The sequence below is a fragment of the Schistocerca piceifrons genome, chromosome 4, assembly GCF_021461385.2.
Source record: "Schistocerca piceifrons isolate TAMUIC-IGC-003096 chromosome 4, iqSchPice1.1, whole genome shotgun sequence".
NCBI classification, from domain to species: Eukaryota; Metazoa; Arthropoda; class Insecta; order Orthoptera; family Acrididae; genus Schistocerca; species Schistocerca piceifrons.
The window spans coordinates 567136240-567149871 of NC_060141.1; the positions used below are offsets into that span (position 1 = coordinate 567136240).

General features: G+C 42.1%; 1 protein-coding gene across 1 annotated transcript in view; it reads left to right on the forward strand.

Annotated features, from left to right (window-relative positions):
* The window catches only part of LOC124796005 (fatty-acid amide hydrolase 2-like), a 424143-nt gene that overhangs the window by 37533 nt on the left and 372978 nt on the right, over window positions 1–13632 (forward strand). The gene's annotated exons all lie outside the window — the stretch shown is intronic.

Sequence of the window (13632 nt, forward strand, 5' to 3'; positions counted from 1 at the left end):
TTTTGTAATTTTGGTTTAGAGCATTTTTGAACCTTCTCATTGCACGCAAATGTCGCTCGATGGTAGAGTGATCACAGTTCATCAGATTTACCAGTTCTCGAGTACACTGACGTAAATCATTATGGATCAATGAGTTTAAACGACTTTCATCAAACCCGGAAGGTCTTCCTGACCGTGAGGAGCCACTAACGTCAATACGATCCTTCTTAAAACGAGAAAAACATTTTCTTGCCATTCTCTGTCCAGTGGCATTGTCCCCATACAAGGCGCAAATGTTTCTGGCTGCCTCGACTGCTGTCACCCCTCTGGTGAACTGAAATATGTCGGAAATGTTCCGATTTCTCCACTTGGCGCTCCATTTTCTAGCGTCCACAGCTCCACTCAGTATCTCTAAATGACAAAATAACAACATGTAAACTCAAACGACAACAAACAAACAAACAAACAAAATGACAACCGGCAAACAAAACCTACAACAACCGGAATACCAACATGCAAAACAAAAACGCTACGAACTTATGCACCAACCAAATACCTTCACAGCAGTAAAAAAGTACGTTATACAACTCAAATCACAGAGTTATGCAACAACACAGAAACAGGTGCAGAAGTGGTGCGAAGGGATTCTCGTTGACGGGAGCGTAGCATCGTGGTGCCTTTCTTCCATTGCATTCAATGGACCCGTTCACGAGTTGCATTTCGGCAAACTCGCCGTCAGCAAACCTGTTCGTACTGCTGTGTATCACTGTTAAAGAGCAACTAACTCAGCCGGAAAAAATAAAACGAGACAGAACCGAGCAGTACTGGTTGTAGTCGTGAGATAGAAGAGTAAAGTGGGCTTTAGTGTCGTCGACAAGTACCATGAGTGAACGTAACAAGTGTTTTCAAATAAGACGCACAGTGCATATCGTCAATATTTGCAATGTTATGCAGTGCAATGAAGATACAAAGATAAATGAAGGCAATAAAATGCAATTGCTATGTAATGAGCCAAAGGAGACCCCCAAATATACAGAAAATATTCCTGAACATCCTCCGGCATTTTGTCGAAGGAGTTCTGGTTCACTCCGTATAGAGCAGGGTAGACAAGGATATTAATGGACCAGATAGTGATGAATTTGCCGACACAATCACTTGATCGAGCGACTGAATACAGTTTGCAAACGGCTGACCAAGAATCATCACTACTTGCCAACCCGGTGGAGTCCCACGACTTCGCTCGCTACACGATGTTTGTGGACCAAAGAATGAGGCTAGAATGAAATGTCTGGCCACGTGTCCCTCCTGCACATGCGGTAAACATGGACTAAACATTACCTTTCCAGCATGTGTCTTTCTCTTACTTCAATGATATTAGCACGACGGTGGCCGATGTTTTTCCAAGTACAAAGAGGGAGGACTACTTAACTACGAATTTATATGTGTGTTATCAAAGAGGGCGAGATATGATAAAACGAAATGATAAATGGCGAAAGAAATTGAAATAGACTGCTTTCAGTACGCAGCACAGCGGCTGGCTGAGGTTTTCTATTGAGTTTACTAAAAGAAAACGTCGTTTGCAGTAGGCATTAATGCAGACGATCTTTATTTAAACCGTGCGATTACCTAATTTCGACGACTTGTCACTTTCAAGCATCTGTAAAACCGAAGTGAAAGAGTATCACATTTTCTGCAACATCTCCATACCTTCCCACGTATGATTAACACACTACACACCTGGCAATAACGTAATGCCTTACCGTGCAAAATTCCTACTTACCTATGTAATATTACGTATTACATGTCGTAATTGTCAAATTATTTTTCAATGCAAGTAAAAAAATAGACGTTATATTGTATCCTCACAGGTGAATGGATCCATACTAACGTGACAACTTTAAACATTATATTGCGAACTTTGTTCTAAGTACCATAGCCTAACAACTGACAGCGGCTGATATTTTGCTGTCAAAGATACACATACATTCAAAAATTGTAAGACTATCGATAGCAGACGTCAGTGGTACAATACACCAGCGTGCCAGGCTTAGTTGATGTGTTGCATATAAGACAATCAGCGATCAAAGACTAGTTAAGGTCTCACAAAGAGACGTAAGAAAATATTTTATACAGTACATGAACAATAATGTATGACATAAGTACAAATTTCACAAAATATTGAAAAATAAACAATCCATTCATTGCTTGCTACGTGATGTTTAAAGTTGTCGCGTGAATGTGGATCCATTCACAATGTAAAGACCGGATATAACGTCAATTTTTTCGATGTGGGGAAAAATAAGTTGACAGTTACGACATGTAATACGTAATACTACATATGTAAGCAGGAAATGGAATGAAAGGATCGTGTGGCATTGCTGGCGGGGAGGCTCCATCCAGGAAAGTTCGACCACCAGGTCGCAAGTCTTATATCAGGTGACGCCACATTGGGCGACTTGCGTGTCATTGATTATGAGATAATGAGGTCAACATAAACACCCAGTCCACGAATGGAGAAAATCTGCAGTCCGGCCTGGAATCGAACCCGGACCCGCTGCAAGGTAGGCAGACACGTTACTATTTAGCGAAGCAAGCGGACATGAAAGCAGGGATTTTGCATAGTAAGATGGTACGTTAAAGTGAGGTGTGTAATCTGTTACTTATATATGGCGAAGAATGGAAATGTATGCAGACAATGTGGTATTCTTCCAAGTTGGTTTTACAGGCGCTTGAAAATGACAAGTCTTCGAAATTAACTAACCGCACAATTTAAATAAAGATCGTCTATATTACAGTCTACTAAGGACAATATATTTTTTACTAAACATTCGGAGGCTGTGGTTAACCACAAAAACAAAATTTTATATCAAGTCACGGACGATTATAGATCTGCTGTCGGTTAGGCACTACATTCGAACAAAAATCCGCCCTTTGCAAAAGGAAATCGTTTGCTCGAATTTTTAACTTTTTACATTAAGAGCTGTATCTAATTATTTATTCGAATCACAAAAAATGTAATACATGTTTTTCATAATTTTTAACATTTTTATGCAGCGACAGCAACTGATATTGTTTATATAAGAATATACAGCCTACAGTTGCAGGTTAACTTTAACGTTTACCTAGGTTAATAGAAGTGACAAAAACTTATGGTTATGCATCAAGTTTTATAAAGTTGACTTAGGACATGACTCGTTTTAGGCAAACATTTAAATAATAGTTTATGTAAGTACTATACGTTGCATCCTGTAGGACGACCATATCTAATATAATTTACTAGCACATTATAATATTAACTTTTTGCAGGTTCTGAAGAAGACGTTATTACTAACGTTGAAACATAGGTAAACGATAAAGTTAACCTGCAACTGTAGGCTGTATATTCTTATATAATACGTGTTTATTACAATTAGAAGCAAATGAGAGACAGAATAAACAAGTTACTCTGCTCAAAATTTTGCAACTTCAGTTGCGCTGAGTCGTAAGATCCAGGTCACAATTGACAGTGCGGTATGTCTTCGCAGTCACAGTTAGTGGTATCCACAGGGAAGTACAGTTTGTGGAGGTTACTCCTGGATCTTCCAATTCCACAACGAAGACGGCTGAGTGACCTCCATACGAACAAATTATGTTCCTGCCCAGGTGGGGAAAGGGGTTCCGAAGGGAGGTGCCATGTAGAGTTACTCTCACGTCGACAAATCCACAGTTGTTTCGTTGCTGCAGCTGCTGTTGTTTGTAAGAGTGAAGTGGTCTTAAGGAAACTTGTTCTGGACCTCAACCTCTGGGCTGCTGCGTCGTACTCGTGTAACGGATGGAATTCCTGATGAGCCTGATGTATTCTCTCCGCGTTAGCAGCTACTTCACGATTATTGTCTGATGGCACTATGACTGCGAGCTGGTAGAGTTCCACAAGTGACGTGAGTTTCAAACTGAATGGGATGAGCTTACACGTATCGTTTAGCGCCTTGTCAACTATGTTTGCGTGGGAAAATTTGTACCAGACTGTGCACACATACTCTGCAGCACCATAACATGTTGCTAGTGCCGACGTCCTCGGGGTTCGTGGTCGAGAGCCCCGCGGGCTAACAGTGATCTTGCGGAAGATATTATTTCTGGTTTCCTCCTTCATACGTTCGCACGCACAGTACGATCCAGAAGCAAGTCAATGATCAACATGGTTAGTAAAAATGGTGCTTTTCGGAGGAAAAACGGAACATCATCACAGACAATTGATGGTCTTTCATCTAACAAGGAAGACTGACCAAGTCAGAATTGTGATTTAATATGCGTTCAGAAGCTGTATCTGTTACCTTACATGGATGTACATGGCGATTGACCTACCCCTACCATAGGGTTTTATGCAACCTGCAAAGCCTTCAAATCAGAGCTCGTACGGAAAGATATAGGTGCTCGTTCTTTCCGCGCGCTATACGAGATTGGAATAATAGAGAATTGTGAAGGTGGTTCGATAAACCCTCTGCCAGGCACTTAAATGTGATTTGCAGAGTATCCATGTAGATGTAGATGTAGCACGTGAAAGGTTTTCATAATCTCTTGCTCGCTGAACGCACCCTGTTAGACCTACAGAAGAAATGAATAGTACCTTTTTGTAGGAAACTTAATGTAGTTCAATTTTGTACTGAAATACGTTTTCAATAGAGGTTTGAGTTTTGGAATTATTCAAGAAAAACGTACAAAAGTGACCTTCAAAGGCGTTTTCCTTGAATAACTTGAAATCCATGGCCTCCAGCGAAAACGTATCCCAGTGAAAATTTAACTACATTAATTTCCTACATAACGATCCTGTTAATTTTTTCTGCAGGACGAAACCACGACGAATCTCCTGGGCAGAACCGTTGGAGTTTAACGTTACCTGTGTTACGCGATGCCTTCTACAAGAGCAGCAGACATAACGCTCGCAGCAAAAATTTGCAGTATATGTAACTCGTAAGCTTGTGAAACATGGTGACGATAATCTCACAGTGGACCCACGGAAACTAGTTTGATTACAGGTGTACTGTAGCTATAAGTATTCGTCTTCGGTGTGTGAGACCCTTGAAGATAGTAATCTTCCTGGGATAGTTTCCGACGCAGTGCGTGGAAGTTATGGTGATAGGTTCAGTCAGACATGATTACAGAGTGATTGAAAGTATAAAGACAGAAAATTCATTTTGATTCCGGGTTGTTTAGTTCCCAGGTATAGCAATGGACGGTCTAAGCTCCTCTGCAAACGAAAAAAATGTAACCATCGGGTACTTTCCGGGACTAAGCGCATTCGCGTGCCATCTTATTTTTTTAGTTACGGCACCCATTCATATATGTGTTGCCTAGTAACTCAGTGACAGTGATAGAACGGGATATTCAATTGACGTTTGAGACGCGCACATTACAAACCCATTACAAAGAAATTTGCATTACCTCTGTTCCGAGTGTTTCGGAACCTGTACAGAAAATTGGAATAGTGATCAACACAAATTTTCGCCCTTTTTATTGCTCATGAAAACCACACATTGCATGTTGCACCACCATACAGCGAGACCTTCAGAGGTGGTGGTCCAGATTTCTGTACACACTGGTACCTCTAATACCCAGTAGCACGTCCTCTTGTACTGATTCATGGCTGTATTCGTCGTGGCATACTATCCACAAGTTCATCAAGGCAACGTTGGTCCAGATTGTCCCATTCCTCAACGGCGGTTCGGCCAAGATCCCTCAGAGTGGTTTGGTGGGCCATATCGTGCATAAACAACCCTTTTCAAACTATCCCAGGCATGTTCGATAGGGTTCATGTCTGATAACATGCTGGTCACTCTAGTCGAACGATGTCGTTATCCTGAAGATGTCATTCACAAGATGTGCAAGATGGGGGCGAAAATTGTCGTCCATGAAGACGAATGCCTCGTCAATATGCTGCCGATATGGTTGCACTATCGATCGGAGTATGGCATTCACGTTTCGTACAGCCGTTACGGCGCCTTCCATGACCACCAGCGGCGTACGTCGGCCCCACATAATGCCACCCCAAACAGTAGGGAACCTGAACCTTGCTGCACTCGCTGGACGGTGTGTCTAAAGCGTTCAACCTGACCAGGTTGCCTCCAAACACGTCTCCGACGATTGTCTGGTTGAGGGCATATGTGACACTCATCGGTGAAGAGAACGTGATGCCAATCCTGAGCGGTTCATCCGACATATTGTTGGGCACATCTGTACCGCAAAGATGGACCTTGCCATGGACGTCGGTAGTGAAGTTGCGCATCATGCAGCCTAATGCTCACAGTTTGAGTCGTAACACGACGTCCCGTGGCTCCACGAAAAGCGTTATTCAACATGGTGGGTGTTGCTGTCAGGGTTCTTCCGAGCCATAATCCGTAGGTAGCGGTCATCCACTGCAGTAGTAGCCCTTGGGCGGCCTGAGCGGGGCATGTCATCGACATTTCGTGTGTCTCTATATCTCCTCCATGTCCGAACAACATCGCTTTGGTTCACCCCGAGACGCCTGGACACTTCCCTTGTTGAGAGCCCTTCCTGGCACAAAGTAACACTGCGGGCGCGATCGAACCTTGGTATTGGCCGTCTACGCATGGTTGAACTACAGACAACAAGAGCCGTGTATCTCCTTCCTGGTGGAATGACTAGAACTGATCGCTGTCGGACCCCTCCGTCTAATAGGCACTGCTCATGCATGGTTTTTTACATCTTTGGGTGGGTTTAGTGGCATCTCTGAACAGTTAAAGGGACTGTGTCTGTGATACAATATCCACAGTCAACGTCTATCTTCAGTAGTTCTAGGAACCGCGGCGATGCAAAATTCTTTTTGATGTGTGTGTAACTGCTGTTGTCAGTTTTCAATGAAAAAAAAAGAAGAGCTGATCCACGCTTATTGGCGATTTCCACAATACAAAGAGGGTGACTAGAAGACAGGAAGAAACTTTAGACGTTTCTTTAATAGACACGGAGCATTTGCTCGGAACAGAAAGGATGGGGAATGAACGAGCTGCAACCTTGTGAACGGAATAGTCCCGGCATTAGAATGAAGGTAGTAAGGGAAAGTACGGAAAGACTATATCTACACTACGAAGGCCACTTTACGCTGTATGGCGGAGGATACTTCTGCTACCACCATAATTGCGCCTTCCAGAGCCCCTCGCGCCCAGTTCCCCTTTCCCTGTTCCATTGGTTGATGACGCATGAGAAGAACGACTGTCGGTAATTATCCGTATCAGCATTTGCCATTATTACCATCGTCAACAAATGCATGGCTTCTTCCAAAGAATAAAGCAATCTAAACTACATTACTTAACAATTCATACTAACATAATACCTATTAAAATTAAATAAAGAAAGATTTATAGAATTAATGTCACGGATACTGGCTACTGTGCATCAATAAATGTATGTAACTCAATGCGTCATTGTACAGAAAATCAGTTCTCTTCAGTGTCTTATAATTTTGTAGCACAGATCTGGTGCTGTTGATACCGAAGTACGTTAGAAGGAGTGAAAAGCAAAGGAAATGTTTTGTCAACCAAGACAAGAGTAATATATATATATATATATCCTACGAACTAAAATGAAAATAGCCGGGAATGTGCCAAACAGATCGTCAATCCAGCTGAATATAAATCATATTGTAGAACATCATACCAGTTCAGGTCGCTCATATTTATTGCCAAACGAACTATACAACACAAACACACATACGTTGTCATATATGTGTGTGTCAGTCGTGTGGCAAGTCGTTATATTGTCCTATGTGGGGAAATTTCCGCTTAAAATGTACAGGGTAACGTATTTGTTCTATACAGTTCGCTTGCTGCTAGGTCTGAGCACACTTATCTGAATGTTCTGTGCTAGAATGTGACGGAGAACATTAGTTCTTACAAAACGAGGCTGATACCGAGTACATGTCTTTCCCCCAAACGAAAGGAATCACTGTAAACACATTTGCTTAAAAATTAGCTATTCAGTGCTGAAATTATGAGCCTAGTGCCAACCTGTTTACCCATATGTGCAACAAGAGCCACAAAAGCTACAGACAAGCCATGTATCAAACAATGATGAAATTGAACTTCCAGGCCTCGTAATGTGTCATTCAGCTTTAACAACTTAGTAATTTATTACCCATGTTTGATACACTTTCAGCATTCTACGAATTTAACTTAATTTTAGGTAAGTATCCAATACCGAATCTAATAGAGGAGTTTGTTATCTCTAATGTCTACATTTCTAGGCATTACTTGTGTCTCTGAAATGGCACTGTAAGTATGTTTTCTATGCTAAACCACTCTCATCAGCTTTCTCACTATTAGTGATCTGCAACAATTTTCCAGGAAATTTTAGCCAATTCAATTAATATGCACGTCCATTTTTAAGATTAGGTTCACAACTTTATTGGACTCGACATGAAGATCTTAAACGTGCCTTTAAAAGAAGTAGGTAGCAGCCCACTGGTTGCTGACCGCCCCACAATTCACTGAAGTCTGTGTAATGGTAGAGTGGAGTTGGATTGTCGCACTGATAGAAACAGATGTAAAATTATTACCTCGTTCCAACAATTTCCTCTTGCCAGATTTGCCCCCGCAAAATTATTAGTGTCCCCATCTTCACCTAATCCCTCCTTTCTCTTTTCCTAAGCTCAGCAATGGACAGTAAAGTCGTATGGTTCTCCAGCTCAGTTCTCCGCTACTGTCTGCTGTCTTCCCTATATTTTATCAACAATTTTTCGAGGATTCAATTGTTCCGGTTCCTTGAAGCTCACGGTATCGTTTATTTGAATTTCTTAAATACACCATTAAGCATCAGTCCGATATGTATCGACTTCTGTGAAGATGTTCATCCCATAATTGGTATTAAATTACTGAACTGTCGTTCCATTCGCAACAGATGTTTATAAGGGGTGTTCAAAAAGTTCCTGTTCGAAGGTCACAAATTCCAGAATCGGTAGGCCAATCAGAAAAGATGGTCGTGAGCATTGAGACAATCATTCCACCTACGCACCAGGCTGAATACGCTTGTTTGGTAAACACCGTGTCCTGCTGCGTGGAGAACTCTGTAACTGCCTTCTGCACATCCTCGTCCGACAGGAATCGGCGACTCTTCAAGGCAATTTTTAATGGGCCGAAAGCGTGATATTAGCGTGGGGGAGAGATCAGGACTATAGGGCGGGTGTTCGACTGTCCCCCACTTGAATCTCACAGTTGAGCCTGGACCCCCGGATCGACCAGTGTGTGTCGAATAGCGACCAGCACGGAAATTGGAGCACCATTGCACAACTGTGGTTTCTCGACGGACATGCTACCCCATACACATTCTTCAATCTCCAATGGATGTCTATCTGTGTTTGTCCTTCGGCAATCAAGAAAAGAATAACAGCACGTTCGCCCTATTTGGACGCATTTGGTAATGATGCCGCCATAGTTAACGTTTCTGCATTCACCGCACACACGTCGGAAAGACATGAATGTCGTACTAAACCCTTGTCTACAAGTCGATGCTTACAGAGTGCGTTCCATAAGTAATGCGACCAATTTTTTTCTGACGAAACGGTACACCACACCGTGTTGTAACAGGCTGGGTTAAGTGGAGAAGGATGTTATCTTCAAAATGCTCTCTGTCTCATTTGGCTGCGAGCTGCCGGAGAGTCAGCACGCGCGTTTCCGACAACCCCGTTCTGAGTTTATGTAACACGTCACAATGGATCTTTCTGTAGAGCAACGGTACGCTATCAAATTTTGCGTTAAACGTGGGAAGTCCGCCACCGAAACGTTTCCATTACTTCAGAATGCCTTTGGGACTGATTGCTTGTCCAAATCACAAATTTTCCGATGGCACAAGTGGTTCATGGAGGGTCGAGAGGAGATCACCGACGAACCTCGCAGTGGACGGCCATCAACCGCACGAGTCGACGAAAATGTGACGTGTGTGCGAAATTGTTTGAACTCCGACGGACGGCTGAACATTCAATTGACAGCACAAACTCTAAACATGTCAAGAACAACCGTTTTTCGCATTGTAACCGAAGATTTGTACATCAGAAAGGTGTGTGCCAAAGTCGTCCCAAAAGTGTTGACCGACGAACACAAGCACATGCAAGTGATTCGGTGGCGAGAAATGTTGGAATTGTGTGAAAATGATCAAACTCAGTCATCAATGGTGATGAGTCGTGGATTTTTGAGTACCACCCTGAGACAAAAAGGCAGAGTTTAGAGTGGCACACCCCATCGTCGCCCCGTCCCAAGAAGCCCCGCATGAGCAAGTCCAGGATCAAAACCATGCTCATTGTCTTCTTTGACGTCAGAGGCATTGTCCACCAAGAATTCGTACCTACTGGGACTACAGTGAACTCAGCTTTCTACTTGGAAGTGCTCAAAAGACTGAAAAGGAGGGTCTCGCGCTGCCGAAGCGACATCAGGGACACGTGGAAAGTTCATCACGACAACGCGCCGAGCCACAGCGCCTTCATTGTCAACGACTTCGGCCAGGACCAAGACCCCATTGGTTCCCCAGCCTCCCTACAGTCCTGACCTGGCTCCCATTGACTTTTTTTTGTTTCCTCGGTTAAAAGGAGCCATGAATGGAAAACATTGGGACACGATTGAAAGCATCCAGGCGCATGTTACATCAGCTCTAGAGGACATTCCAGAAAAGGCATTCCAGGATGCCTTCCAGGCATGGAAACACCGCCTCCAGAAGTGTATCGACGCAAGAGGGTGCTATTTTGAGAATTTTTGATTATTTGTACGAATAATTCGACAAATGATTTCTTATGAATTTGGTCGTATTACTTATGGAACGCACCTTGTATATACGCGCACCAGAGTCGCACTACATTGCATATGCGCTGCAGCAGCGCTCTCAAACGATAGATTTTTGAGTGCCCCTTACATCATCATCAGGTGAGGTTTCACCCCGATGGGCACGAATACAATCTTGTATTCTTTGAGCCATGAAAGCAAAAATCCTCCGAAAGTTACCTTGTTCAACTTTTTTGTCATGTCTGTGTCAGTTCATGAAAAGTGCTGGCTAGAGGCCGGTATGAAAGTATGCGTCTTCCCATCACATCACATATGTGCTTTATGGATGACAAATTAGGGGACGTGGGAGGCCAAGCAAGGTCCATATATTTCTAAAGGTGTCTGTGGTGTGAACTGTAGCGTAGGGGCTTGCATTATCCAGCTGGAATATGCCATTTAATATCCTGGTGATGAAGGGTCCGACAACTGGGTTTACCATTATTGCCACATATTGGCGTGCAATCAGCCACCCATCAACAATTACCAAATGAAACGTCCCCTTAGAACAATTATAGATGACTGTGCTTAAACTGACACACAATATTTTTTTTTTAGCGCAACGCAATCTGACTTTCAGTAATCCCTACAAGAGAATGGCCCTGACTAAATTAATCTATACGTTTCACAAATCACTTACCTCACAAAAATCTTCGTTACTCGAACTACTGCAATACAGCGAGCGCCACTACTGCCAGCTAATTAAAAGATTCAAACTACGGAAGGCACTAACTACTGATAGGCATAGTTAGCAAATGAAAAATTTTAATAGAGAACAAACAACGTATTTACCTTAATAGTCATGATATATATAGCAGTTCATGCCATCCAGTCTTACAAATTTCAAGACTCCGCCATTTCTCTCCCCACATCCACCACTGCTGGCGGCTCACCTCCAACTGCGCAACGCTACGCGCTGTTCACATCCAGCTGCCCAACACTACAATGGCAGACAACAATGCAAGCTGGCCATAGACTACACACAGCACAGCCAGTGATTTTCATACAGAGCGCTACGTAACGTTGGCAATAAGAAAACATAAACAGCCTACTTACATAGCCCCCATGCTCCCCACAAAAAATTTACAAATTGTTTTGGGCAGTGGCCAATAATGATTTGATAAAATTTTTCATAATTACAATAACAAAGATATCAAATGCACACACTTATTGATACAATGTTGGTCAAAAGCTAAAATTTTCTCGCAGTCTATAAAGACAGTCCTGATCATCCATCACAGTAAAATTGCAGTGTTTTTTTTTTTTCTTAAAGTCTGAGCAGTAAAAGAAAATGCACACGGAAGTAGCGGATTTCCATGCAATCTTGAAGAAGTAGTGTTGTCCTTCCAACGGAAAGACAATGCTGACTCTTGACATGCAGACAGGTATTGGTCCACAACAGAGCAAACCCACAGCAGAGTCAGTCGAAATTTTGAAGAGTATTGGTAGGTAGGTCATCACAGAGCAGACCTACTGTAGTCCTGGTAGAGATTACGGTATTGGTGGGCCACCAGAGGTGCAGACCCACTGCAGTCCCTGTAGAAAAAAATGGTTCAAATGGCTCTGAGCACTATGAGACTCAACTGCTGAGGTCATTAGTCCCCTAGAACTTAGAACTAGTTAAACCTAACTAACCTAAGGACATCACAAACATCCATGCCCGAGGCAGGATTCGAACCTGCGACCGTAGCGGCAGTCCCTGTAGAAATAATGGTACTGGTGAGTCAGCAAAGGTGTAGACCCACTGTAGTCCTTGTAGAAATAATGGTATTGGTGGGTCATCAAGGATGCAGACCCACTGTAGTCCTTGTAGAGATGGCCAGCAGCCATCTGTTGTGACTGTGCAGGTGCACAATCACCATTGAAGAGTCTTGCGGATAATATAGCAAGTCGATAACCACCACTTGTGCACTCACAAAGTTTTTGGAGTTGAAGTTAGAACCAGCAATGCTGTTAACCAGTCCCTTGCTGAATTATCAACACACGTGCAAACACTAACAGTCCCTACTTCTCACGTGTGCAGTGAACTGGTATCAATTACAATTTTATAACATAAGAATACAATTACAAAGGTACAAAATACATCATTAAAACATAATAATACAGTTAACATTTGTAGTAATAGGGGCTTTAAAAAAGAATAGAAATAAACATATACATCAGTGTTACAGGGATTATGACATAAGTAAATACATAAAAGATCAGAATAATTATTGAAACATCAACTTCACACATGAGCATTAAAACAGAACAGAATTAATAATGTCTAACATCTTTACAAAGTAAATAACGTATTATTAATGCAAATTATATTTGAGGATAACAGTATTCCTCATCGTAGTTCATGTAGCTGAGTATTAGAAAAATTCTACAACGTAAGTGTTATCAGATAAACATATAAAGACAGGAAGAGCATAAATACACAAGGGTACACAAACACATAGTGTGATAACACATGGAAAGGACAGGGTTTGTTTTACTACAGTATTTTGCAAACGAATCTTTCTTTACTTCTCGGAGATCTCCCTTCGTTCTTTATTATTTCCAAAAAGTCCTATCTATACCTGCTTTCTGTGCTTTTCTCGTATAGCCTCTCAGTGCATTTCTTCAAATTCATCGCAACTCATTCTCTTATAGGCTACCCCCTCTTAAGATAACTTAAATCTACTGAGCTCAGATGCTAAACTAAGGGACGAGGCAATGCAGCAGCATAAAACAATTAATACAAACAGCAATAAAAAAGATGGAAATTGTCAAAGCAAGCTGCAGTAAATCTAAATTACCAAGCAATGCAACATTACAACTAATATGAGCCAATGTGCAGCAACAAGAAAAATAAATCAGTAGTAAAATTAGCTTG